The 25,767-nt window shown below is 44.2% G+C and overlaps 1 protein-coding gene across 2 annotated transcripts in view; it reads right to left on the bottom strand.

Moving 5' to 3' along the window:
* Positions 1–232: 232 nt before the first annotated feature.
* The window catches only part of RNF14 (ring finger protein 14), a 121,256-nt gene continuing 95,721 nt past the window's right edge, over positions 233–25,767 (bottom strand). For both annotated transcript variants that reach the window (XR_008548090.2, XR_010157032.1), the window contains 2 exons: positions 881–1,011; positions 233–311 (listed from right to left, as the gene is read on the bottom strand). The gene's annotated coding sequence lies outside the window, so the exon portion shown is untranslated. The remainder of the gene's footprint in view (positions 312–880; positions 1,012–25,767) is intronic.

Here is a 25,767-nt window from a genome sequence, read left to right as displayed (position 1 = left end):
AACTCCTAAGCTCAAGCAATCCGCCTGCGTTGGCCTCCCAAAGTTCTTGGATTATAGGCATGAGCCACCGCTCCCAGCCTTGAGACTATTTTTTTAATGGAGAGGTCATTTTTGTTGTTTCCTACATGAGACCATATTCTGTGTACTCTACAACTTGCTTTTTTCATTTAACATTTTGTTTTAGACATAATCCCACTTAAAGTATATAGATCTATTTCATTCTTTACAATGATCACATTACTATTTTATTGTATGGACATACTATAATTTATTTAGAAATTTTCTTCTTGGCTGGGTGCAGTGGCTCACACCTGTAATAACAATAATAATAACAATTATTATCATTATAATATATAAAAAACAGAGGTTAAATTAGAATGTATTGAAAACAGTGAACACAGAGATTGGCAGGTAGTAAGTTAGTTCACATCATGTCCAAGAGGATCTCACCTTCCATACCGGAAAATGACCCATCAAGGTGTTTATCTTACAAAAGAGCAGGTATTGCCCTAAGTGAGTTGTGCCACCAACCTAGGACATCCAACAGTTAGCTTTTAACATAATTATTTTCTTCCCTGTTAGTGTGTTGTAAGAAAGCTTCCTTTCGACTTAACACCTTAGAAATGTTGCTTATAAAATGCTTCAGTTCTCAGGGATTTCATGGTGAAAATGAAAGATGCTCTTGGATAACTTGAATGTGTCATCCAGGCCAACAGAGCTGAGATGCAGTGCAATTTCTCCCCCGCCTCTGCTATCATCCCTCCCTTCACAGATGGCACCTCCACTCACCCAAGTTTCAATCAGACTCTGGGAGTCATCCTTGAGTCCCCTTTTCCTTGTCCTCCACCCTCGGTCCCCCAGCAAGTCCTGCTGGGCTTACCTGCAAATCCTCTGTCTCCATCCATACCAGCACAGGCAGGGGCCCTTCAGCTCTCACCTGGGCCAGCGCAGTGGTTTCCTCATGGGTCCCCTGCTTCAACTCTTGCCTTCCTGCAGGAAGTCCATTGTCCCCTAGGATAGCAGAGGGAGCATTTAAAAGCATCAGTGGGATCACTCCCCTCTTGTGCTTAAAGGCAACCAGTGCTTCCTATTGCCTTCAGAGTGAAAACCAGACTCCATGACAAGGCTCTGCTTATCCCAGCCCGCCTCTCTCCAGCCCTGGCTTCTGCTGCTGCCCCTGACCCCCTCATTTCTCTGCCCCTAATGCCATGGCCCGCCGCTCTGAGCCTTTGCACTTGCTCTTCCCTGGACCACTCCCAACACCTGTAGCTCCTTCTCAACTTCAGAAAGACCTTTCCGACCATTCATTCTAAATCAGCCCAGCCTTAATTTCTCTGGATCATGTCGCCTGTTTATTAGCATCTGAGTCTCTCTCTCTTTCTACTTATTTGTGTGCTGTGTTCTCCCCAACTAAACTGGAGGCTCCCTGAAGGCAGGAGCCTCGTCTGTCTTTTTCACTGCTCTGGCCCAGCATTTTGTGCGGTATATACTTGTTGAATGAATGAACAAATGAATGAATGAATCAATGAGGAAAATGAAGAGGAAATCCCAAGGGAATATATGGTCTGAGGAGATACTCCAAGGTAGGGGTGCCAAGGGAATTGCCACTCCATACAGAAGCCTGGTTCCTCCGTGTGAGGGAGTCTGGGTGGGAGCTGATCTGAGCCAGAGGCATTGGCCGTGGAGTCCAGGGGTCTCCTGTGTGGCTTCCTGAGATGGCAGAGGGAATATCCCCACCCTGTCCCCATCAGAAATACCCAGACTGCTGGAGCAAAAGGGCACAGCTGCTGCCTCCAATGCCGATTTCCACACAGCCACTGCCTTCTTCCACCAACCACAGAGCCCCTGAGTTGCCATAGCAACAGAGGACTGCACCAGAGTCCAAATAGGGATGTCTGCATCTCCTGGCACTTCTGGCTGGGGAGGCAGGGGGTGGTCAGTCCACAGCTGTGCCTATGCCCTGTCTCTGACCTGTCCTGGTCTCTAAGCAAAGCACCCTCCTCTGCCTTTCCACCCTCATTTCACTTCCTCACTTGAAAATCTTAAGAAGAGGATCTGGAAAAATAACTAACGAGTACTAGGCTTAATACCTGGGCGATGAAATAATCTGAACAACAAACCCCCATGACACATGTTTACCTACGTAACAAACCAGCACATGCACCCTTGAACCTAAAAGTTAAAAAAAAAAAAAAAAAAGGCCGGGTGTGGTGGCTTACGCCTGTAATCCCAGCACTTTGGGAGGCCGAGGCAGGTGGATCACCTGAGGTCAGGAGTTCGAGACTGGCCTGGCCAACATAATGAAACCCCGTCTTTACTAAAAATACAAAAAATTAGCCGGGCGTGGCAGCATGCACCTGTAATCCCAGCTACCTGGGAGGCTGAGGCAGGAGAATTGCTTGAACCCAGGAAGTGGAGGTTGCAGCGAGCCAAGATCGTGCCACTGCACTCCAGCCTGAGGGACAGAGAGAGACTCTGTCTCAAAAAAAAAAATTAAAAAAAAAAAAGTCTCAGGAAGCACTCATTTCAGGATCTTCTCTGCTTTCTCTCCCCACTGTGGAAGGAGAGGGGAGGGATGGCCTTATCTTTGTGTCCTGTCCAGGCCCACAAATTGGACAAAAGAACAAAGGAGCAGGATTCTCTGATCACTCACAGCTCTCAAGCCTGCCTGAAGAATGTTTTCTTTTTAAATACCACTTGGTTAGTCTGGCTGGTCACCTCCTGGAGTTTTTTAGTTTCTATCAACTGCCTTTTTGGTACCCCTAAAGAAACTCCTGAAGAAGCAAAACCTGCCTTTTACTCCCCAGAAGCTAAGAGCCTTTTGGAGGAGCTGCTGTTGTCTGTCAGAATAACAACAACAGCATCTACCACTCACTAAGTGAATGTATGACATGCATCACCTCTCTCCATCCTTACAATCGCCCTGCAAAAAAGGTGTTAGTAGTCCCATTTTGTATGTAAGGAAACTGAGGTCACACAGCTGCTAAGAGGCCACGCTGCGATCTGAGCCCTGGACTCTGAGACTCTGAATCCCAGGCCATTGGCCGCTGCTTTATGTTGGGAGGCACAGCCAGCTCCATGGAATAACATATTTAGCTTCCCCAGCCCCAGCCAGTCCCCTGGGTCCTCACGTGGCTCCCTCCCAGCCATGGTGGCTAGCAGTTGTTGGCTCTGTCCCCATGCCGCGTCACCCCCACAGGGATCTGATGGCAACTCGCTCAAAGTGGGAACAAAGGCAGCATTTTTAGCCCCTTCTTTAGAAACCTTGACTCCTTGCCACATACGCGGCCACTCGGATTGGCTGTTACCATGGTAACTGGCTGCCGCTCTCTGTCCAATTATGTCAGCCCTGAACTGCAGGGCTTCCGTGCCCATTTCCTGCCCGATCTCCCCAGCCTGCCAGCCCAGCCCCTTTGACCTCCAGGCAGCTTTGAATGCCTATGCTTTCTAATTACAGCTGTCTTTCAATTCCCCTGTCCTTTCTGAACCCTTCGTAATCTGCATGGAACTTCTCCTCACAACAGCCCATTGTCACACTCAGCTCCCTGGCTCTTTATCTGTGGTTTCTATAGCATTGATTGTGTATCTGGCCTTGTATCCAGCATACACACACGCCCCAAAGGGCACACAGCTTGGGCACAGAAATTTCAAACATCCCAGGCTCAGTGCCTGGCACTGAGATGTTTCTCCTGCAATTGTGACCTCGTTGGGGGTCTCAGTGGTCTGATTTCAAGCCATCTTCTTTGTACATTCATTTGTTCATTCAGTGACTCATGAACACCTATGATGTGCCAGGCACTAGGGATACCAAGTTAAACAAGACAAAATGGAACTTTACATTTTTGGGGGGTGCAGGGGTGATCAATGTAAACAGGTAAGCAATTAAGTAAATACATGTAATTTTGGATCATGTTAAGCATGGTGAAGAGAAAGAAATGAGGGACCCCAATTCTGGGATGGACACTTGCCTCTGTCCTCACTCAAGCTCCCCACTTCCAGCCAGAGGGGTTCACCAGATGAAGGGGGTGCGGAGGAGGTGCTTGGTGTCCATTGGGCACTTTGGATGCAAGCGGCAGAGACCAAAGTTCAGCAGCTTAGGGAAAAGGGTGCTCTGGGCAGAGCTGCAGCTGGAGCTCTGAGGCCTGAAAGTCACCAAGACTCAGTTATCGTCTCTTCTCTCTGCATCCCTCTCAGATGTCAGCTTCCTTTCCTCTTCTTGCAGCAGCTTTCTTTTCTTTTAATTTTTAAATTTTATTACTATTATTACTATTTTTGACACAGAGTCTTACTCTGTCACCCAGGCTGGAGTGCAACGGCATGATTTCGGGTCACTGCAACCTCCACCTCCCGGGTTCAAGCGATTCTCCTGCCTCAGCCTCCCAAGTAGCTGGGACTATAGGCACCCGCTGCCACACCTGGCTAATTTTTATATTTTTGGTAGAGACAGGGTTTCACCATGTTGGCTGAGTTGGTCTCGAACTCCTGACCTCAGGTGATCCGCCCAACTCCGCCTCCCAAAGTGCTGAGATTACAGGCTTGAGCCACCATGCCCGGCTAGCTTTTCCCACATGACAGAAAGCATGGCTGTGGACAGATCCTATGAATTTTACCTTTCACTGCCTCAGTCATGGGAGACAGCCTGACCTCAACCGTTCTTGAAGTCTAAGAGACAGAAACCAAGGGAAGAGGCTTAATGGCCCAGGTCAGAGGTTCCCATACCTGGACTAATCAGCTAAGCCCAAGGATGGGATCAGAGTACAGACAAGGAGGCTCCCTGGTTCCTGGCTAGCCCTCTGTGGTTGCAGAAGGCAGACAATCCCAGCATCTAGAACACCCTTGCAAAGTGAAACTCCCCTAGGTATGTGCCCTCCACTCCCTCACCTCATCCCACCCAGCCCTACCCCTGCTTTCTTACTTTCACAGTCTCACTTCTGTTCCTGAGAGGCAATCTTATGGCCTATGCTCCAGCTCAGTCCCAACTCTTTAAAATAAATAAATAAATATATATATAATTTTAAAAAATTTATATTATTGACTAGAGTCACCCTGTTGTGCTATCAAATAGTATGTCTTATTCATTCTTTCTATTTTTATACCCATTACCCAACCCCCACCTTCCCCCTACTACCATGTCCATGAGTTTGTTTTGATTTTTAGATCCCAAAAATAAGTGAGAACATGCAAAAAATTAAAATTAAAAATTAAAACAAAATTTTTGTGGGGATAGAGTCTTGCTCTGTTGCCCAGACTGGAGTGCAGTGGCGGGATCATAGCTCACTGCAGCCTTGAACTCCTAGGCTCAAGTGATCCTCCCACCTGAGTCTCCGGAGTAGCTGTGACTACAGGCATGCACCACCATGCCTGGTTTTTTTTTTTTTTTTTTTTTTTTTTGTAGAAACAGGGTCACATCACCTTGTCCACCCTGGTCTTGAACTCCTGGGCTCAAGCCATCCTCCCACCATAGCCTCCCAAATTGTCGGAATTACAGGTGTGAGCCACTGCACCCAGCCTCAGTCCCGACTCTTAAGGTCAGTCTTTGAGGTTGACCTCAAGTGAGTCCCACTCACTTCATGCATGACCCCAAGTCACCACCAACACCAGGCTACTGTGTACAGCAGGTTTTACTGAAGGTCTGGGGGTGACAGATGGGGAACATCCCATAGCTCACAAGACCAACTTATGCTCCAACAGAATCATTTCTCAGTCTTCCAGGGCTCAGACTAAGGATGTTGCATTGTTTGCTCATTGACTTCTCCCCCAGGGTGCACCCTGAAATTCCTTGTTACTTTCTAATGCACAAGTACTCAGTTTTCAGCTTCCATCCAAATCAAACTCCTGAGCCTACCTTGGCATAGTCTCAAAATACATTAAGTGCTTTGCTAAACAAAGGAATCTTCATTGTGAGCCTCCAAAGGACAGGAGAAGCTTTGGAGCTGTAGTTTTTTAAAAAAATTTATCTGCTCTCAAATTCTTAGGGGTCCTATTCCCAAAGACCACAGCAAACACAGGAGGTGGGATGGAGCACGGTTCACACATGCACTCTGATGTGGCCCCAGGATAAAGTGCTGTCCCACTCAATATTCAATAAAGTGCTTTCCCCCTCTTGTAAGGTTGATTGGGGAAACTTAGATGTGTTATATTTTACTATGTCTCCTATCTTAGTCTGTTGTGTGCTACTACAATAGAATACTTAAGACTGAGTAATTTATAAAGAACATAGGTTTATTTCTACTGTTCTGGGAAGTCCAAGGTCAAGGGTCCTGAGTGTAGCAAAGGCCTTCTTGTTCCCATGGCAAAAGGTGGAAAGCAAGAAAGCGTGGGAGAGAGCCAAAGAGCAAGAGATGGAACTTGCAGCCTCAAGCCCTTTTATAATTGGCATTCATTCATTCATGAGGGTGGAGCCTTCATGACATAAACAACTCCCATTAGGCCCCATCTCCCAACACTGCGGCATCGTGGATTAAGTTTCCAATACATGCTTTTTGGGGAGACACATGCAAACCATGGCAAGGACAGGAGTGGGAGTGGGAGAGTTCATATATCCTGATGTGGCCCCAGGATAAAGGGCTGCTCCCCTCAATGCTGAGCTTTTGTAAGGTTGATTGGGAAAAACTTGTACGTGGTATAACTCACTATGTATCCTTTGGGGTTAGATCAGGGCTGCATGCTCAGATCCCTTAGCCTTCCTTTGAGGGATGGGTTCAACAAGCTACATACCAGCCCAAACCCTGACAGTAACACAAGAGAAGAATGAACGGCTCCCAGACTGTAGAGGTGGGGGACACCTCAGCAAGAGACACAGATGGGAGAAGAGAAAGACTTATGAAACATGGGGGGAGTCACTCCTGTTGTGGGTTCTATTTTCCAGCTGAAGAAGTTCAAGTGCATGCTTGCATTTCCAGAGCCTACCCTTTTGCCTCTCAGAGCTGTGGGATCTGCAAATGCTAAAATTCTAAGAGTCATCTCCTCTGAGTCTCCCTATTGGATCCATAAAGATTCAAAGATGACAGGCATCTGAGGCTGGGCATGATGGTTCACGCCTATAAGCCCAGCACTTTGGGAGGCCAAGGTGGAAGGATCACTTGAGCCCAGGAGTTCAAGACCAGCCTAGCCAACATAGTAAGACCCCCAACTCTAAAAAAAAAATAATTTTTAGAAAAAGAATTTGAGACAGGCATCTGAGAAGGTGTGCCCTTACACCTTTCCAGCTGCTTGAAGTGGTTTCTATGAACAATCAAGGCCCTCTATGTGGCCTCCCAGGGCCTATGCAGGGGTAGACGCTCTGCCCGGGGCACTCAAGCATGAGTCTGCTGCTTTGTCTGAGGGGCCATTTGCAGTCTTCTGGAGGGATGGGAGGCAGTGGTAGGAACCCAGATGCACACTTTGCTCCCCCAGAGAATTCATATGAAGAGAATTACCAAGATCTTGGTGTTCATTCCTTAGAAATCTCCTTCCACCTTATTAACTCTAAGCAAACTGCAGGCTATTTCTGAAAATGCATTTGACTTTGAATCTAGGGGCTAGGCTGCATGGGTGTTGAGATCTCTTCCCCTTCTCACAAGAGGGCAGTAGCAGGCATATTGGAGTAAGCACTGGGCCAGGAACCAGGGAATTTTGTCATCTGTTTTTAGCCCTGATGAGGTCTGACCTTGAGTAAGTCTCTTGCATGGCAGGGCCTCAGATTCCTCATCTGTTAAATGCATGGTTTGACTGGTGTAATTTTCTATCATCTCAGCCACTCATATCCACCATCATAATTTTTGTCATACCTGGGTGTCACCTGTATTTTTTATATACTTAGTATGCTTCTGAAAATTGAATTCGCTTTTTAACTTGGCTTCATGCCAGGCAGTATGTCCAAGAAATCACATATTTAATGTACTAGTTTTATTTTTACCACTATGTACTAGAACACTTTTTTATTTTAGGAGACAGAGTCTCATTCTGTCACCCAGGCTGGAGTGCAGTGGCACAATCTTGGTTCACTGCAACCTCTGCCTCCTGGGTTCAAGTGATTCTCCAGCCTCAGCCTCCTGAGTAACTGGGATTACAGTCACATGTCACCATGCCTGGCTAATTTTTTTGTATTTTTAGTAGAGACAGGGTTTCATCATGTTGGCCAGGCTTGTCTTGAACTCTTGACCTCAAGTGATCTGCCTGCCTCAGCCTCCCGAAGTGCTAGGATTACAGGCGTGAGCCACCACGCCCAGCTTATAACACTTACTTTTAATCATATTTATCTCTATAACCTCTGAAACCATCCTGTATCACCCTTTGGGAAATACTGGACCACAGCATCACTTTGATTACCCAATGTCTTCTCCCCTACTGAGAAATTGTAATAGTCCCAAAAGGAAATGCAATTTCAGAAAGAAAAAAGGAAAAAAAATATGTATATGTGTGTGTGTATATATATATGTGTGTGTGTGTATATATATAATTCCTGAGCCAACAGCCAGCATGACCCTTGGAATAAAATGGTTGTATTTTGACAACTTTTTGTCTCCCATCACAGGTATGGGATCTAACTCTGACTCCCATTTTCCCATTTCCTGAGTCTGAGGAGTCTCCTGGGCCCTGCCCACTTTCCCTTGGAAGCACCACAGAATTCCTTCAGTCTCCTGAGTATCTGGGATTACAGGTGCCTGCCACCACACCCAGCTAATTTTTGTATTTTTAGTAGAGACAGGATTTCACCATGTTAGTCAGGCTGGGCTCGAACTCCTGACCTCAGGTGATTCACCCGCCTCAGCCTCCCAAAGTGCTGGGATTACAGGCATGAGCCACTGCGCCCAGCCACTCCTAGGTATTTACTCATGATAAATGAAAACATATTTATAGTAGCTTTATTCATGATAGCCTGAAACAAACCTCAAAGGCCCATATAGATGAAGAGATAAACAAACTGAGAAATAGCCAGATAGCCGAATATGATTCGGCAGTAACAAGGACTGTACTGTTGATATGACACATGCAGCAACATGGCTGATTCCCAGAAACATAAGAGAAGCAAAAGAAACCAGGCACATAGAAAAATGATTTTTTTCTTTTTTTTTTTGATGTAAGTGAAACTGTGAACAGAAAAGAATGCATATTGTATGATTCCATTAATACTACTTTAAAGAACAGGCAAAAGTACTCTGTGGTGTCAGAAATCAGAACAGTGGTTGTCTATGCAGGATAGGGGTTGAGCAGAAGGGGAAATCTTCTGGGGTCACGGAAATGTTCTATATTTCATTGGGGTGTTGGACATGCAAGTGTATACATTTGTTTAAATTCATCCAGTTATACTCTGAAGATTTTTGCATTTCATGGTTTGCAATTTTACCTTAATTTTAAAAACAAAACTAAAAAAATACATTCTCTGGCCCCACCCTACTGAATCCATACTGAATCAGAATCCCTGGAGGAAAAACCTGCAAATTTATGTCTTACAAACCTCCCCAGGTGTTTCAGATACACAGCCAGGTTGGGGAAACTTTGGCTCCTAAGTAAGCTTCTGCTGACTCATAGTTAATCAAATGTGGGGAAGTTATAGGGCTGCTATTAGAAAGAGAGACCATAATAACATCTATTGCTTATTGAGCATTTATCTTCTCAAATTCTTCCAGTAACTCAGCAGGGCATGTATTATTGTCTTCATTTTGTAGATAAAGAAATTGAGGGCAAGACATTTGCTCAGATCAGCTGGTAAGCAGCAAAACGACTAGCCCAACTCTTCCTTAGCACAAATATCTCATTCTTTCTATCATTCATTCATTCATTCATTCAGCAATCAAAAACAGATGAGTATTGTGTGCCTTCTTGGTGCCAGGCACTATGCTGGGCATGATGCCACACCAACCTCCCTGAGAAGGCTGCAGTGAGCAGTGATGGCTGTGCTAGATGAAGGCCGTAAAGCAGCCTTTACCTCTGCCTTGTAGACTTGGGCAGGAAAAGGGTTCCCAGGCCTCTTTTGATTTTAATTATTCAGGTAGTTTCAGGGAGAGCCAGGAGGTTTATGGTTATATAAACATGACTAAAGAAAACCTCTGTGTTGTTTACTTTGAGAACTTTCCAGAAGCTAACACCAATAGCAGGTCATGTTAAAAATGGGTTAAAATCATTATCAGATTATGAATAATTCACCAGGCACCCCCTGTTGCCCATTACGTTTTATACTACATAATTGCTTCCTGGAAGTCTGCTCCCAGTGCAGGGAATTGGGAGTATCCATGAAATTGAATATTTCTGCTTTTGACAAGTAAATTTAAACAAAATTGTGGATTAGTTTCAGTCCACTGCTGCCTGTCCCTTTTGAGTTGATAAGACCGGTCCTTTACCCCCAGCAAAATAGCTGAGCGAGTAAAAAAGGGTCCAGCTCCTTTGAAAGGGAAATTAGCCCCAGATCTTATTCATACCAGGCAGTGTCCCAAAGATTCTAAGTATTTTGGAGGACTAAGTGTGGAAGTAGGGCTGGGGGAGGGATGTCTAAAGGAGAATCAGAGTCAAACCACAAAATGTACTCTGGATACTGTGATATAAAAAAGGGAACGATCAGAATAAGAAGAGTGATGATACTTAAAAAAAAAAAAAATTGAATTAGGCCAGGCTCCGTGGCTCACGCCTATAATCCCAGCACTTTGGGAGGCTGAGGCGGGCGGATCACTTGCATTCAGGAGTTCAAGACCAGCCTGGGCAAAATGGTGAAACTCTGTCTCTACAAAAATACAAAAATTAGCTGGGCATGGTGGCACACGCCTGTAGTCCCAGTTATTCAGGAGGCTGAGGTGGGAGGATCACTTGAGCCCAGGAGATTGAGGCTACAGTGAGCTGTGATTGCAACACTGCACTCCAGCCAGGGCAACAGAGTTGAACCCTGTCTCAAAAAAAAAAAAAAAAAAAAAAGAGTTGGATTAGATGTAACTCATGTACCCAAAATTCATCCTTTTCAAGTATACATGCCACTGTTTTTTAGTATATTCACAAGATTGTACAACCATCACTACTATCTAATTCCAGAACATTTTAATGTCCCAAAAGAAACTGTATATCCATTAGCAGCTACTCTCCATTCCTCTCTCTCTCTAGCCCCAGCAACCACTAATCTACTTTCTGTCTCTATGGATTTGCCCATTCTAGACATGTCATATACATGGAATCATGCAATTTGTTGCCTTTTTTTACTGGCTTCTTTTGCTTAGCATGATATTCTTAAAGTTCATCTGTGTCATGGCATGTATCAAAACTTCATTCCTTTTTATTGCTGAATAACATTCTGTCGTATGGATAAACCATATTTTGTTTATACATTCATTCACTGATGAGCAATTGGATTGTTTCTACTGTTTTGGCTATTATACGTAATGTTGCTGTGAACATTTATGCACAGGTTTTTGTATGAAAATATGTTTCCAGGGTAGGTGCTGTGGCTTACACCTGTAATCCCAGCACTTTGGGAGACCGAGGTGGAAGGATCGCTTAAACCCAGGCTTTTGAGACCAGCCTGGGCAACACAGCGAGAGCCCCAGCCCTACAAAAAAAAAAAAATTAAAGAAAATATGTTTTCCGTTCTCTTGAGTATACACCTAGGAGTAGAATTGCTGGGCATATGGTAACATATGTATAATCTTTTGGGGAACTGCCAGACTCTTTTCTACAGTGGCTGCACCATTTTACATTTCTACCAGCAGTGTTCAGGGGTTCTGCCCTTCTCTACAATGCCTAATTTCTCTAGCAACGCCCTTACTTTATCTTCCTTGTCAAAACTTATCTGTTCTATGTACTATTCACAGCTTATATGAAAAGCTCATCAACATTACTGATTCCATGTGTCATCCCTTCTAGATAACACATTTGCAGTTCAAGAAGAGCCTCCTGGAGAGACAATCAGGACTCTCTCAAATCCAAGTGGTCTGAAGCAAAAAGAGAATTTATTTACTTATGTAGCTAGAAGGATAATGGGGTAGCTTATAGACTTTAAGGGGGAGTTATAGGAACAAAGACTTAAGGGTAAATTTCTCTCTCCCTCTCTCTCTCTTCCCCCCCACTCCACCCCCCAACCCCTCCCTTCCCTCCCTCTCTTGTTTCTTTGGGTGCCCCTTTTGTTGTTGTTGTTGTTCTTCTTTTTTTTTTTTTTTAGACGATGTCTCATTTGGTCACCCAGGCCGGAGTACAGTGACACAATCTCAGCTCACTGCAACCTCTGCCTCCCAGGCTCAAGCAATCCTCCTACCTCAGCCTCCTGAGTAGCTGGGACTATATGCGCACACCAGCTCGCTCTGCTAATTTTTATATTTTTTGTAGAGGCAGGGTTTCACCCTGTTACCCAGGCTGTTCTCAGACTCCTGAGTTCAAGTGACTGCTGGCCTCAGCCTCCCAAAGTGCTAGGATTACAGGCATGGACAACCACGCCCAGCCTGGTGCCCTCTTTCTATGGCTCTCTCTCCACCACTCATCTCTGTTGCCTCTGCCTGGCCTCATTCCATAGTCAGTTTCTTTCCTTGTAAGAATGATGGCTGGCAGAAGACTCAGACTAACACCCTCCCAGCTTAGTAACACAGGGACAGGGACCCTCTCTCTCCCTGCATTGGGTATGCCATGCCCATCCCTGGACCAATCATGTGTCCAGGAAAATGAAGTCTAATGTTTGGCCCAAGCTGGCTCCCATGCCTGTCTCTGTGGTCAGATCAGAAGAAGAGGAATGGATGTGTGGAAGTAGGTGGTGGGGAGCCAGAATTAATTGCTGCCAAAAATCTTAATTTAAAGGAGAAGCTCCAATGATAGGAACTTCAGACACCATGGCAGACAGGTAGAAGGATATTTGGGGACAGGAAGAGCTGGAAATCAACTCCAGAGCTTACTCTGTCTAGGTCTGGAGGCAGCCCTGCTCTGGACAGACTCCTGGAATAGTAGAGAATACTGAGCCCCTGAAAACCCAACAGGCACTTTCCAAATTACAGTGCAACATGCACCACCACAGCGAACCTGAAGACCAGGGCAGGCCCAGCACTTAACCGCATTACCGCCTCCCTAGTCATTACAATCTGTGCAATTTTACTTTTTCCAAGTGAGTAGAGCAGTCTTTTTTAGAAAATGGAGGAATAACTTCAGTAATTGAAAACATTTTCTTTACTCTCAGTGGGTTCCAAAATCTGACAAGGACTCTTAAGGGACTTCAAAACACTTCTCAATTATGATTAAACCAGATATTAGAGTCTACACTTTAAAAAGAGGAAATGAGCTGAATCCTCAGATGTCAGAGCTGGAGGAGCCCATGGGACCACTTAGTTCCCTCAGTTGTTCTACAGAGGGAGAAACTGAGGCCAAGTGCTGGAAGGGACCCGTCTGGTCCTCCAGAGCACAAGCGGCAGAGCCAGCACTTATATCCAGATCTCCTGGCCCAGCATCCTTTCCCCCTGACCAGGTCTCTTGGCTGCACTCTCCCTCATGAGCACCAACTCAGATAAAAAATACAGCTCCGGATACATAGTAAGGGTCTAAGAATGAGGTGCTGAATGAATGCAAAGACTCCTGTTTTAATTTTCTCTTTGGGCATCATTGCAGGAACGCAATCTATGCCTTGGGGACGGTTTCTTGCTGAAATCAGCACTGCCTGTGCCATAATCTAGCTGTGAGTCACAGATTGCACAGGAAGCATCTTAATGACATTGCTCTGAGAGAGACAAGAGGAGAGTACTTGAGGGGAGGAACAGAAACAAGCACAGGCATTTTTGGAAGTGGTATAAAGAGCTGCAATCAACAGACTCGATCTGAGTACTGACGATGTGTAACATTCTGTGAGCAGTAGGAAGACATTTCAGACACAATGCTGTCTTCCACAGTTACAATCTAGTTACCCAGGGAAGGAGACATACTGCTGGGACATGTTTTGGAGTCCTTTTGTTGTTGTTGTTTTTGCATGAAATTGTAAAAGTTCTTTATTTAAGGGTTTAGTTCTTGTCTGTCTTATAGGTTGCAAATATTTCTCTTCAGTTTTCGTTTGTCTTTTGACTTGTTTTTTTCTCTTCTGAAGTATTTAATTTGCATATGTAGTCACGTCTATCAGTCTTTTCTTTGGTGTTGCCTAAGCTTCAGTGTCATATTTTAATATCCTTTCTACTTCAATTTTTTTTTTTTTTTAAACAGGGTCTCACTCTGTCACCCAGGCTGGCCAGGCTGGAGTGCAGTGGTGCAATCACAGCTCACTGAAGCCTTGATCCCCTGAGCTCAAGTGATCCTCCCTCTTCAGCCTCCTGGGTAACTGAGACAATAGGCACATGCCACCATGCCCAGCTTTTTTTTTTTTTTTTTTTTTTTCTTGTAGTATAATCAAGATCTCCTTATGTTGCCTAGGCTGGTCTTGAACTACTGACCTCAAGTGATTTTCCCACCTTGGCCTCCCAAAGTCCTGGGATTACAGACATGAGCCACTGTACCTGGATTCTACTTCAATTTTCTTTATCAAAATTTTTTCCAGTAGTTTTAAACACTTAAATATTTAAACCATCTGGAATTTATTTTGGCGTAAAATGTGAGGCAGAAATCTAAGGTTTTTTTGTTTTTGTTTTTGTTTTTGTTTTTCCCCAATGGTTCATCAGTTATCACAGTAATATTTATTGACTAATAATTCTCCTCACTTGCCAGTAATGTTTTATAGAGGTACAGAGAGAAAATATATACTTGTTTTTTTTGAGACAGAGTTTCGCTCTTGTCACCCAGGCTGGAGTGCAATGGCACAATCTCAGCTCACTGCAACCTCTGCCTCCCGGGTTCAAGCAATTCTCCTGCCTCAGCCTCCCAAGTAGCTGGGATTACAGGCGAGTGCCATCACACCTGGCTAATTTTTGTACTTTTAGTAGAGACGGGGTTTCACCATGTTGGCCAGGCTGATCTCAAACTCCTGACCTCAGGTGATCCACCCGCCTCGGCCTCCCAAAGTGGTGGGATTACAGGCATGAAGCACCGCGCCCGGTGGTTTTTTTTTTTTTTTTTTAAAGTATGTGCACAACTTTCATGACACTTTTTTCGAAGGGTGCAATTTAATTTCCCTTTCCTTGAGTGTCAACTGGACTTAGTAAGTTCCTCTCTCTCTCTCTCTCTTTTTTTTTTTTTTTTTAGAGACAGATCTCCTCTCTGTTACTCAGGCTGAAGTATAGTGGCACAATCATAGCTCACTGCAGCTTCAAATTCCTGAGCTCAAGAAATCCTCCCACCTCAGCCTCCCAAGTAGCTAGCACTACAGGTGTGCACCACCACACCCAGCTAATTAAAAAAAAATTTTTTTTTTGTAGAGACAGGGTCTTACTATGTTGCCCAGCCTGGTCTCAAACTCCTGGCCTCAAGTGATCCTCCCACCTTAGCCTCCCAAAGTGCTGGGATTATAGGCATGCACCACCATGTCTGGCCTGGACTTAGTAAATTTTAATGACTAAAATATTATGGATTGTGTAAGTGATGCGTGACTTCTGAGACTAAGTCATATTATAAAAGGCATGCAACTTGCTTCTTGCTGTCTTGAATCACCCACCCCTGGGGACACTCAAGCAGTCCTATGGGAAAGATCCATATGGGAGGAACTGAGGCCCCCCAGCCAACAGCCATGAGAGTGCACCTTTTAGAAGTGGATCTGTAGCCCTTGTCAAGCTTTCAGATGACTGCAGCCCCAGTCAATGCCTTGAGCGTAAGTTCATAAGAGACCCTGGAGACTGGGCACAGTGGCTCATCCCTGTAATCCTAGCACTTTGGGAGGCTGAGGCTGGAGGATCACCTGAGCCCAGGAGTTCGAGACCAGCCTGGGCAACATGGCGAAAACCCATCTCTACAAGAAATACAAAAATTAACCAGGCATGGTGTCATGTACCTATAGTCCCAGCTACTCAGGAGGCTGAGACTGGAGGATCACCTGAGCCCAGCGAGGTTGAGGCTGCAGTGAGCCGTGATCATGCCACTACACTCTGGCCTGAGCCAGATGCTTCTCAAAAAATAAAATTAAATTAAAAAAAGACCTTGGGCTGTAATTACCCAGCTAAACCACTCCTGAATTCCTGGCCCAGAGAAATTATGAAATAATACGTGTTTGTTATTTTAAGCTGCTAAGTGGTGGGACAGTTTGCTATGAAACAATAGTCAATACAATGGTTATAGGATATTCGTTGAATGAATCAATTAGTCTGTGGCGAGTTTCCGTCTATCTCTTCTTTTTCTCACCTCCTACCTTTCATTACATTCTCCTTGTGCTATTTGCATCACCTAAAAAGTCTAGTTAGACCATTCTGTAAAATCTCCCTGATCTGCAGTAAGTCATATTAGTTGAGACGTTTGTTCAGCTGCTTTAATAAGACCAAATAAAAACAGTTTTGAAGAGGTAGATATGGCCAGGCACGGTGGCTCACAACTGTAATCCCAGCACTTTGGAAGGCTGAGGCAGGTGGATCACCTGAGGTCAGGAGTTCGAGACCAGCTTGGCCAACATGGCGAAACCCTGTCTCTACTAAAAATACAAAAATTAGCTGGGCACCTGTAATCCTAGCTACTTGGGAGACTGAGACAGGAGAATTGCTTGAACCCAGGAGGTGGAGGTTGTAGTGAGGCGAGATCACACACTGCACTCCAGCCTGGGTGACAGAGCGAGACTCTGTCAAAAAAAAAAAAAAAAAAGGTATTTTCATATCTTTATTAAAAAAAAGATATTTATATCTCTGCCATGTAAAAGTCTGAGCCTAGGAAGCCTAGAGGAAAGGTGAGGCTCTGTTTCCTGAGGGGGCCCCAGGCATCCAGATGCCTCCTATCTTGTTGCTCTGCCATCTCCAACAGCCACGCTATCCAAAAACTGCAGCCACTAGCCACAGGTAGCTCTTTTACTTATTTAAAATTAAATAAAATGAAAGATTCAAGTTATCAGTTGCACTTGTCATATTTCAAGTGCTTAATAGTCACATGTGGCTAGTGGTTCTATGTTGGATAGTGCAGATGTATAAGATATGTAGTATTTCCATCATCACTCTGCTCTACAGTGTTACCTTCATTCACAAGGTAGACAATTCTGCTCTACCATGTCCACATTCTAATTTATAGAGAGAGATAAAATAAAGTATAAACAGTTTCCTTCCTTTTTTTTTTGAGACGGAGTCTCACTCTGTTGCCAGGCTGGAGTGCAGTGGCCTAATCCCGGCTCACTGCAACCTCCGCCTCCCGGGTTCAGCGATTCTCCTGCCTCAGCCTCCTGAGTAGCTGAGATTACAGGCATGTGCCACCACACTCGGCTAATTTTTGTATTTTTAGTAGAGACGGGGTTTCACCATGTTGGCCAGGATGGTCTCGATCTCTTGACCTTGTCATCCACCTGCCTTGGCCTCCCAAAGTGCTGGGATTACAGGTGTGAGCCACCACGCCTGGCCCAGTTTCCTTTCAGTGCCATGACCCAGAGGGTGAATGCGTCACTTCTGCGCTCACATCCCATTGGCCAGATCTAGTCATGTGGCCACACCTAGCTATAAGAGAAGCAGAAAGATATTGCCTCCTGGAGAGTGGCTAACCTCAAGGTGAGACAGCCTCTCCCTGGAAGGAAGACTCAGAGAATGGACATTGGGGAACCATTAGCAGGGTCTGCCCAGTCATGTTCCTCCAGGAGTCACCATGTGTTCTCATGCAGCATGCACGTTTCTTCCTGCAGCCCATTAGGCTGCTGGCTCCACAGCCCCCACCTGTGCAACAGTGGGACCTCTGCCTTCCTCAGAGTGTCCCATTTCTTTCTGTGAGTCCCTGAGAGGAGCCTCACAAGGGCACGCAAAACCAGTCTATCCCTGGAGTCACCAGGCAGCCTCTAGCCTTTTTTTAATCTTTGGCCCCATTTCTGCATGTCTGTGCCCCTGAATCCCCTTGGAAAGGCATCACCTCTGCCTTAACCATCATGAGGGGCCTGTGGCTTTTCTGGGCCCCAAGGCAGAGCATTTCAGGCAGAGCTGGGGACTGGATTGGCTCCCTCTGAGCTACACCAGCTTGCCTGGTCTCTCAAGCAGCTCTGCCTGGCCCTGAATTTTGGGAAGTCCCATCTTGAATTGTTCCATCAGCTTATTCTTGCTCTAAGTCCCTCTCTTTATAGAGTGCTTATGTCGAGTCTGAAGGAGTGAGTAGGGGGCACAAGTACTTCAATCTACTTCCAGACATTTCTTCCCCCTCTCATAGAGCAAAACTTCCCACATAAATGGATAGAGATCAAGGAGAGCTGTTGGGAATATGGATTGTCAGAACCAACAGCTGCCAAGTCACAATGTGCTGTTATTCCCTGACCTCTCTCTGTAGACCTCACCTGAGAGACCCCTCTGGCCTCTCCGACTTACTTGGTTAGCATCTGCCCTCTCACAGATCCATATTTCCCTTCCTAGACTTCTCCAAAGTCTAGGAGACAGCTCCTGCTCGGCCCCAAAGACACCTGGCCTGACTATGCTTTTGTGTTATAGATTTACTTCGCATTCTTGGGGAAGGAGTGCCTCCTGCACGTGAGAAGGAGCAATCCTGTGTTCTAGAGAGGATCCTCTTCAAACTGGCAATTGTTGGCTAGAAATAGGTTTTTGTCTCAAGGGTGGGGAGGCAGCTGCTTGGGAAGACAGCTTGGCAGCCTTCAAATCATGCATACCAGCCGTTTAACAAGCAGCTCCACTCCTGGAAATTTTAAAGGACATAAGCAAAGATTTAGTGGCAAGATACTCATTATAAATGTGTTTATAATAATGAAAAATTGGCAATAGTCTAAATGCTCAAGAATAAGAGGATTAAATTATGGACAGCCATATGACGGAACATTATTTGGCTTTAAAAAATTATGCTGTATATAAATATTCATAGACATGGAAAGATGGTCATGGTAAATTGTTAGAAAAATATTGTAGTATGTTGCCATTTTTGTCAGTTTACACACTGATACACATGCAGATGGATATATATCAAATGTTAACAGTGATTTGCTTGAGATGATGAGTATTTTTACTGTCTTCTTTTTGCCTATGTGTATCTTCTAGGTGGTTGTTTGTTACCTTGCAAAGGGAAGAAAATGATTAGAATTATTTACAATTCAAAACTATACTGCTGGCTGGGCACAGTGGCTCTCGCCTGTAATCCCAGCACTTTGGGAGGCCAAGGTGGGTGAATCACTTGAGGTCAGGAGTTCACCTGGCCAACATGGCAAAACCCTGTCTCTATTAAAAATACAAAAATTAGCCCAGCGTGGTGGCAGGCACCTGTAATCCCTCCCTACTCGGGAGGCTGAGGCACGAGAATGCTTGAACCCAGTAGGCAGAAGTTGTGGATAGCCAATATCATGCCACTACACTCCAGCTTGGGTGATGGAGTGAGACTGTTTCAAAACAAACAAACAAACAAACAAACACAAAAACCCAAAAAACAAAAATGAAAAAACTACACTGCCTCCCAATCAGACTAGATAAAATCAAAAGGACTGACAATACCAACTGTTGGTGAGGATGTGGAGCAACCAAGACTCATCCATGGCTGATGGGAGTATAAATTGTAACAACCACTTTGGAAACCTCCGCCTCTGGGTTCAAGTGACTCTCCTGCCTCAGCCTCCCAAGTACCTGGGATTACAGATGGGGTTTCGAAATGTTGGCCAGGCTGGTCTCCAACTCCTGACCTCAGGCCCACCTCAGCCCACCTCAGCCTCCCAAAGTACTGGGATTACAGGTGTGAGCCACTGCACCTGGCCGATGGCTTCTGTATTGAATAGCACAGGACTATATCTTGAGTGGTGGCTTCAATGGTATATACTTACATATAAAAATTCATCAAGCTGTACACTTAAGATATAAAAGTTATATCTCAATAAAATAATTTAAAAAAATTTTTAAACCCTTTTTTTTTTTTGAGATGGCGTTTCGCTCTTGTTGCCCAGGCTGGAGTGCAAGGGCACCATCTCAGCTCACTGCAACCTCTGCCTCCCGGGTTCAAGTGATTCTCCTGCCTCAGACTCCCAAGCAGCTGGGACTACAGGCATGCGCCACCATGCCTGGCTAATTTTGTATTTTTAGTAGAGATGCAGTTTCTTCATGTTGGTCAGGCTGGTCTCAAACTCCTGACCTCAGGTGATCCTCCCACCTCGGCCTCCCAAAGTGCTGGGATTACAGGCATGAGCCACTGCACCGGGCCTTAAAACCCTTTTTAAAAAGAGGTTTGAGAGGCTGAGACAAGCGGATCACCCAAGGTCAGGAGTTTGAGACCAGCCTGGACAACATGGTGAAACCCCGTCTCTACTAAAAATACAAAAATTAGCCGGGCATAGCGGGGGGAGCTACTCTGGAGGCTGAGGCAGGAGAATCTCTTGAACCCGGGAGGTGGAGGTTGCAGTGAGCTGAGATCGCACCACTGCACTCCAACCTTGGCAAAGGACGGAGACTCTGTAGAGGTTTAAAAGTTATATCAAGCAAAGAAGACCAGCTGCTCCAGGACCAACACGGTTCAGCATTCCAAGGGCAACCCCTCAGGTCAGCTGACTTGCTCGAATGACAGAGACTCCACCCAGGGTGTGGTAGAGCAGAAACCAGTTCCACTAAAAAAAGGAAGAACAGAAACTTGGGGAGAATGGCCTGCTGCTAATAACGCTGTGGAGCGATTCTAAAGGTCTGCACTCAGCACTTTATTACTGTTTGCCCCACAGCTGAAGACAATGATCGGAGACTCATGCAGAAGAAAGGCAGGGAAGATCCCGAGAAGGTCCTCATGGTAACCGCTGGTCCTTGTTCCACTCAAGCCTGAGAAAATCCACCTCCATAGATCTACTCTGAGCCCCACAATTGAGGCCAGTGTTCCTGAGATGGAGTGCACATATCAGATGATTTTAGTGGTATAACACTACATTTTTTTTTTTACTAGTTATGTATTTATTTAAAATTATAAGGCCAAGTGCAGTGGCTCACACCTATAATCCCAGTGTTTTGGGGCGCTGAGGCAGGCAAATCACCTGAGGTTAGGAGTTCGAGATCAGCCTGGCTAACATGGTGAAGCCCCATCTCTACTAAAGATAAGCTGGGCGTGGTGGTGCACACCTGTAATCCCAGCTACTGGGGAGGCTGAGGCAGGAGAATCGCTTGAACCTGGGAGGCAGAGGTTGCAGTGAGCTGAGATCGTGCCACTGCACTCCAGCCTGGGTGACAGAGTGAGACTCTGTCTCAAAAAAAAAAAAAATTATACATATATAAGTTTGTGTGTATATATAATGAAACATAAAATCCATGACTGTATAGGCAGCAACTGATTAGGGTAATGTTAAAGTTTAAAAGATGATTGTAAGGCTGGGTTCAATGGCACACACCTATAGTGCCAGCACTTTGAGAAGCCAAGGCAGAAAGATCAGTTGAACTCAGGGGTTTGAGACCAGCCTGGGCAACATAGTGAGACCCCATTTCTACAAAAAAAACTTTTAAAAATTGGCTGGACGTGGTGACACATGCCAGCAGTCCCAGCTACTTGGCAGGTTGAGATGGGAAGATCCCTTGGCTCAGGAAGATGAGGCTACAGTGAGGTATAATTGTGCCAGTGCACTTCAGCCTGGGCAACACAGAGAGACCTTGTCTAAAAACAAAAACCAAAAAAACAAAAACAAAAACAAAAACAAAAAAATCCGTAAAGAAAAATATTGAGTAAATAATGACACAAATGGTACACAGAGAAAAAATATCATGAAGTATGCAAATCTTTGAGGTTTCAAAAAAAGTGGTTTATGCCACTCTCCCTCTGTGAACTGATCCTGGAGACCCAGGATTTTGGGGGTGGGGGAAGGGGAAGCACATAAGGGGCTACTTCATGTGGGTGAATCAGGAGCAAAATTGAATCAGCAATTTGTTCAGAATCTAACAGCTATCAGAAACTGCGTGTTGGAAGTTAGAAGCTAATAGGCCACTTGCTAGAAAAATGAAGACCTTTGTAGGGACCAGGAGGACCTTTGGCTCTGAAGATTCACTGAAAAATCAACTCACAAAAGGCAGATTAATTGGAGAAAAGATGTACCAATTTATTTAACATGTATACACAGGAGCTTTCATAAAGAAGACCCAAAGATACAGAGGAAATTGTGCATTTTTATGCTTAGCTTCAACAAATTATGGACAGCTGTGTTGAAATATGATTGGACCAGTTTTCCCAGCACCATTTACTAAATAAGGAATCCTTTCCCCATTGCTTGTTTTTCTCAAGTTTGTCAAAGATCAGATAGTTGTAGATATGCGGCGTTATTTCTGAGGGCTCTGTTCTGTTCCATTGATCTATATCTCTGTTTTGGTACCAGTACCATGCTGTTTTGGTTACTGTAGCCTTGTAGTATAGTTTGAAGTCAGGTAGCGTCATGCCTCCAGCTTTGTTCTTTTGGCTTAGGATTGAGTTGGCGATGCGTGCTCTTTTTTGGTTCCATATGAACTTTAAAGTAGTTTTTTCCAATTCTGTGAAGAAAGTCATTGGTAGCTTGATGGGGATGGCATTGAATCTATAAATTACCTTGGGCAGTATGGCCATTTTCACGATATTGATTCTTCCTACCCATGAGCATGGAATGTTCTTCCATTTGTTTGTATCCTCTTTTATTTCATTGAGCAGTGGTTTGTAGGTCTCCTTGAAGAGGTCCTTCACATCCCTTGCAAGTTGGATTCCTAGGTATTTTATTCTCTTTGAAGCAATTGTGAATGGGAGTTCACTCATGATTTGGCTCTCTGTTTGTCTGTTATTGGTGTATAAGAATGCTTGTGATTTTTGTACATTGATTTTGTATCCTGAGACTTTGCTGAAGTTGCTTATCAGCTTAAGGAGATTTTGGGCTGAGACAATGGGTTTTTCTAGATATACAATCATGTCATCTGCAAACAGGGACAATTTGACTTCCTCTTTTCCTAATTGAATACCCTTTATTTCCTTCTCCTGCCTAATTGCCCTGGCCAGAACTTCCAACACTATGTTGAATAGGAGTGGTGAGAGAGGGCATCCCTGTCTTGTGCCAGTTTTCAAAGGGAATGCTTCCAGTTTTTGCCCATTCAGTATGATATTGGCTGTGGGTTTGTCATAGATAGCTCTTATTATTTTGAGATACGTCCCATCAATACCTAATTTATTGAGAGTTTTTAGCATGAGGGGTTGTTGAATTTTGTCAAAGGCCTTTTCGGCATCTATTGAGATAATCATGTGGTTTTTGTCTTTGGTTCTGTTTATATGCTGGATTACATTTATTGATTTGCATATATTGAACCAGCCTTGCATCCCAGGGATGAAGCCCACTTGATCATGGTGGATAAGCTTTTTGATGTGCTGCTGGATTTGGTTTGCCAGTATTTTATTGAGGATTTTTGCATCAGTGTTCATCAAGGATATTGGTCTAAAATTCTCTTTTTTGGTTGTGTCTCTGCCCGGCTTTGGTATCAGGATGATACTGGCCTCATAAAATGAGTTAGGGAGGATTCCCTCTTTTTCTATTGATTGGAATAGTTTCAGAAGGAATGGTACCAGTTCCTCCTTGTACCTCTGGTAGAATTTGGCTGTGAATCCATCTGGTCCTGGACTCTTTTTGGTTGGTAAGCTATTGATTATTGCCACAATTTCAGAGCCTGTTATTGGTCTATTCAGAGAGTCAACTTCTCCCTGGTTTAGTCTTGGGAGGGTGTATGTGTCGAGGAATTTATCCAATTCTTCTAGATTTTCTAGTTTATTTGCGTAGAGGTATTTGTAGTATTCTCTGATGGTAGTTTGTATTTCTGTGGGATTGGTAGTGATATCCCCTTTATCATTTTTTATTGCGTCTATTTGATTCTTCTCTCTTTTCTTCTTTATTAGTCTTGATAGTGGTCTATCAATTTTGTTGATCCTTTCAAAAAACCAGCTCCTGGATTCATTAATTTTTTGAAGGTTTTTTTGTGTCTCTATTTCCTTCAGTTCTGCTCTGATTTTAGTTATTTCTTGCCTTCTGCTAGCTTTTGAATGTGTTTGCTCTTGCTTTTCTAGTTCTTTTAATTGTGATGTTAGGGTGTCAATTTTGGATCTTTCCTGCTTTCTCTTGTGGGCATTTAGTGCTATAAATTTCCCTCTACACACTGCTTTGAATGTGTCCCAGAGATTCTGGTATGTTGTGTCTTTGTTCTCATTGGTTTCAAAGAACATCTTTATTTCTGCCTTCATTTCGTTATGTACCCAGTAGTCATTCAGGAGCAGGTTGTTCAGTTTCCACGTAGTTGAGCAGTTCTGAGTGAGTTTCTTAATCCTGAGTTCTAGTTTGATTGCACTGTGGTCTGAGAGACAGTTTGCCATATGTAGAAAGCTGAAACTGGATCCCTTCCTTATACTTTATACAAAAATTAATTCAAGACGGATTAAAGACTTAAACGTTAGACCTAAAACCATAAAAATCCTAGAAGAAAACCTAGGCATTACCATTCAGGACATAGGCATGGGCAAGGACTTCATGTCTAAAACACCAAAAGCAATGGCAACAAAAGCCAAAATTGACAAATGGGATCTAATTAAACTAAAGAGCTTCTGCACAGCAAAAGAAACTACCATCAGAGTGAACAGGCAACCTACAAAATGAGAGAAAATTTTCACAACCTACTCATCTGACAAAGGGCTAATATCCAGAATCTACAAAGAACTCAAACAAATTTACAAGAAAAAAACAAACAACTCCATCAAAAAGTGGGCAAAGGACATGAACAGACACTTCTCAAAAGAAGACATTTATGCAGCCAAAAAACACATGAAAAAATGCTCACCATCACTGGCCATCAGAGAAATGCAAATCAAAACCACAATGAGATACCATCTCACACCAGTTAGAATGGCAATCATTAAAAAGTCAGGAAACAACAGGTGCTGGAGAGGATGTGGAGAAATAGGAACACTTTTACACTGTTGGTGGGACTGTAAACTAGTTCAACCATTGTGGAAGTCAGTGTGGCGATTCCTCAGGGATCTAGAACTAGAAATACCATTTGACCCAGCCATCCCATTACTGGGTATATACCCAAAGGACTATAAATCATGCTGCTATAAAGACACATGCACACGTATGTTTATTGCGGCACTATTCACAATAGCAAAGACTTGGAACCAACCCAAATGTCCAACAATGATAGACTGGATTAAGAAAATGTGGCACATATACACCATGGAATACTATGCAGCCATAAAAAATGATGAGTTCATGTCCTTTGTAGGGACATGGATGAAATTGGAAATCATCATTCTCAGTAAACTATCGCAAAACAAAAAACCAAACACCGCATATTCTCACTCATAGGTGGGAATTGAACAATGAGAACACATGGACACAGGAAGGGGAACATCACACTCTGGGGACTGTTGTGGGGTGGGGGGAGGGGGGAGGGATAGCTTTAGGAGATATACCTAATGCTAAATGATGAGTTAATGGGTGCAGCACACCAGCATGGCACATGTATGCATATGTAACTAACCTGCACATTGTGCACATGTACCCTAAAACTTAAAGTATAATAATAATTAAATAAAAAAAATTAAAAAAAAAAAAAGAAATACGATTGGACCAAAAAGATATGCTCTGGCTGGGCACGGTGGCTCGTGCTGTAATCCCAGCACTTTAGGAGGCCTAGAAGGGCAGATCACTCAAGGTCAGGAGTTAAAGACCAACCTGACCAACATGGTGAAACCCTGTCTATACTAAAAATACAAAAATAAGCCAGGCATGGTGGCGCGTGCCTGTAGTCCCAGCTACTTGGGAGGCTGAGTCATGAGAATCACTTGAACCCAGGAGGCATAGTTTGT

The sequence above is a fragment of the Pan troglodytes genome, chromosome 4 (genome assembly GCF_028858775.2).
Source record: "Pan troglodytes isolate AG18354 chromosome 4, NHGRI_mPanTro3-v2.0_pri, whole genome shotgun sequence".
In the NCBI taxonomy this organism is placed as follows: Eukaryota; Metazoa; Chordata; class Mammalia; order Primates; family Hominidae; genus Pan; species Pan troglodytes.
Note: the sequence above shows the minus strand (reverse complement) of the source record. Positions and strands in the feature narration are given on the sequence as shown.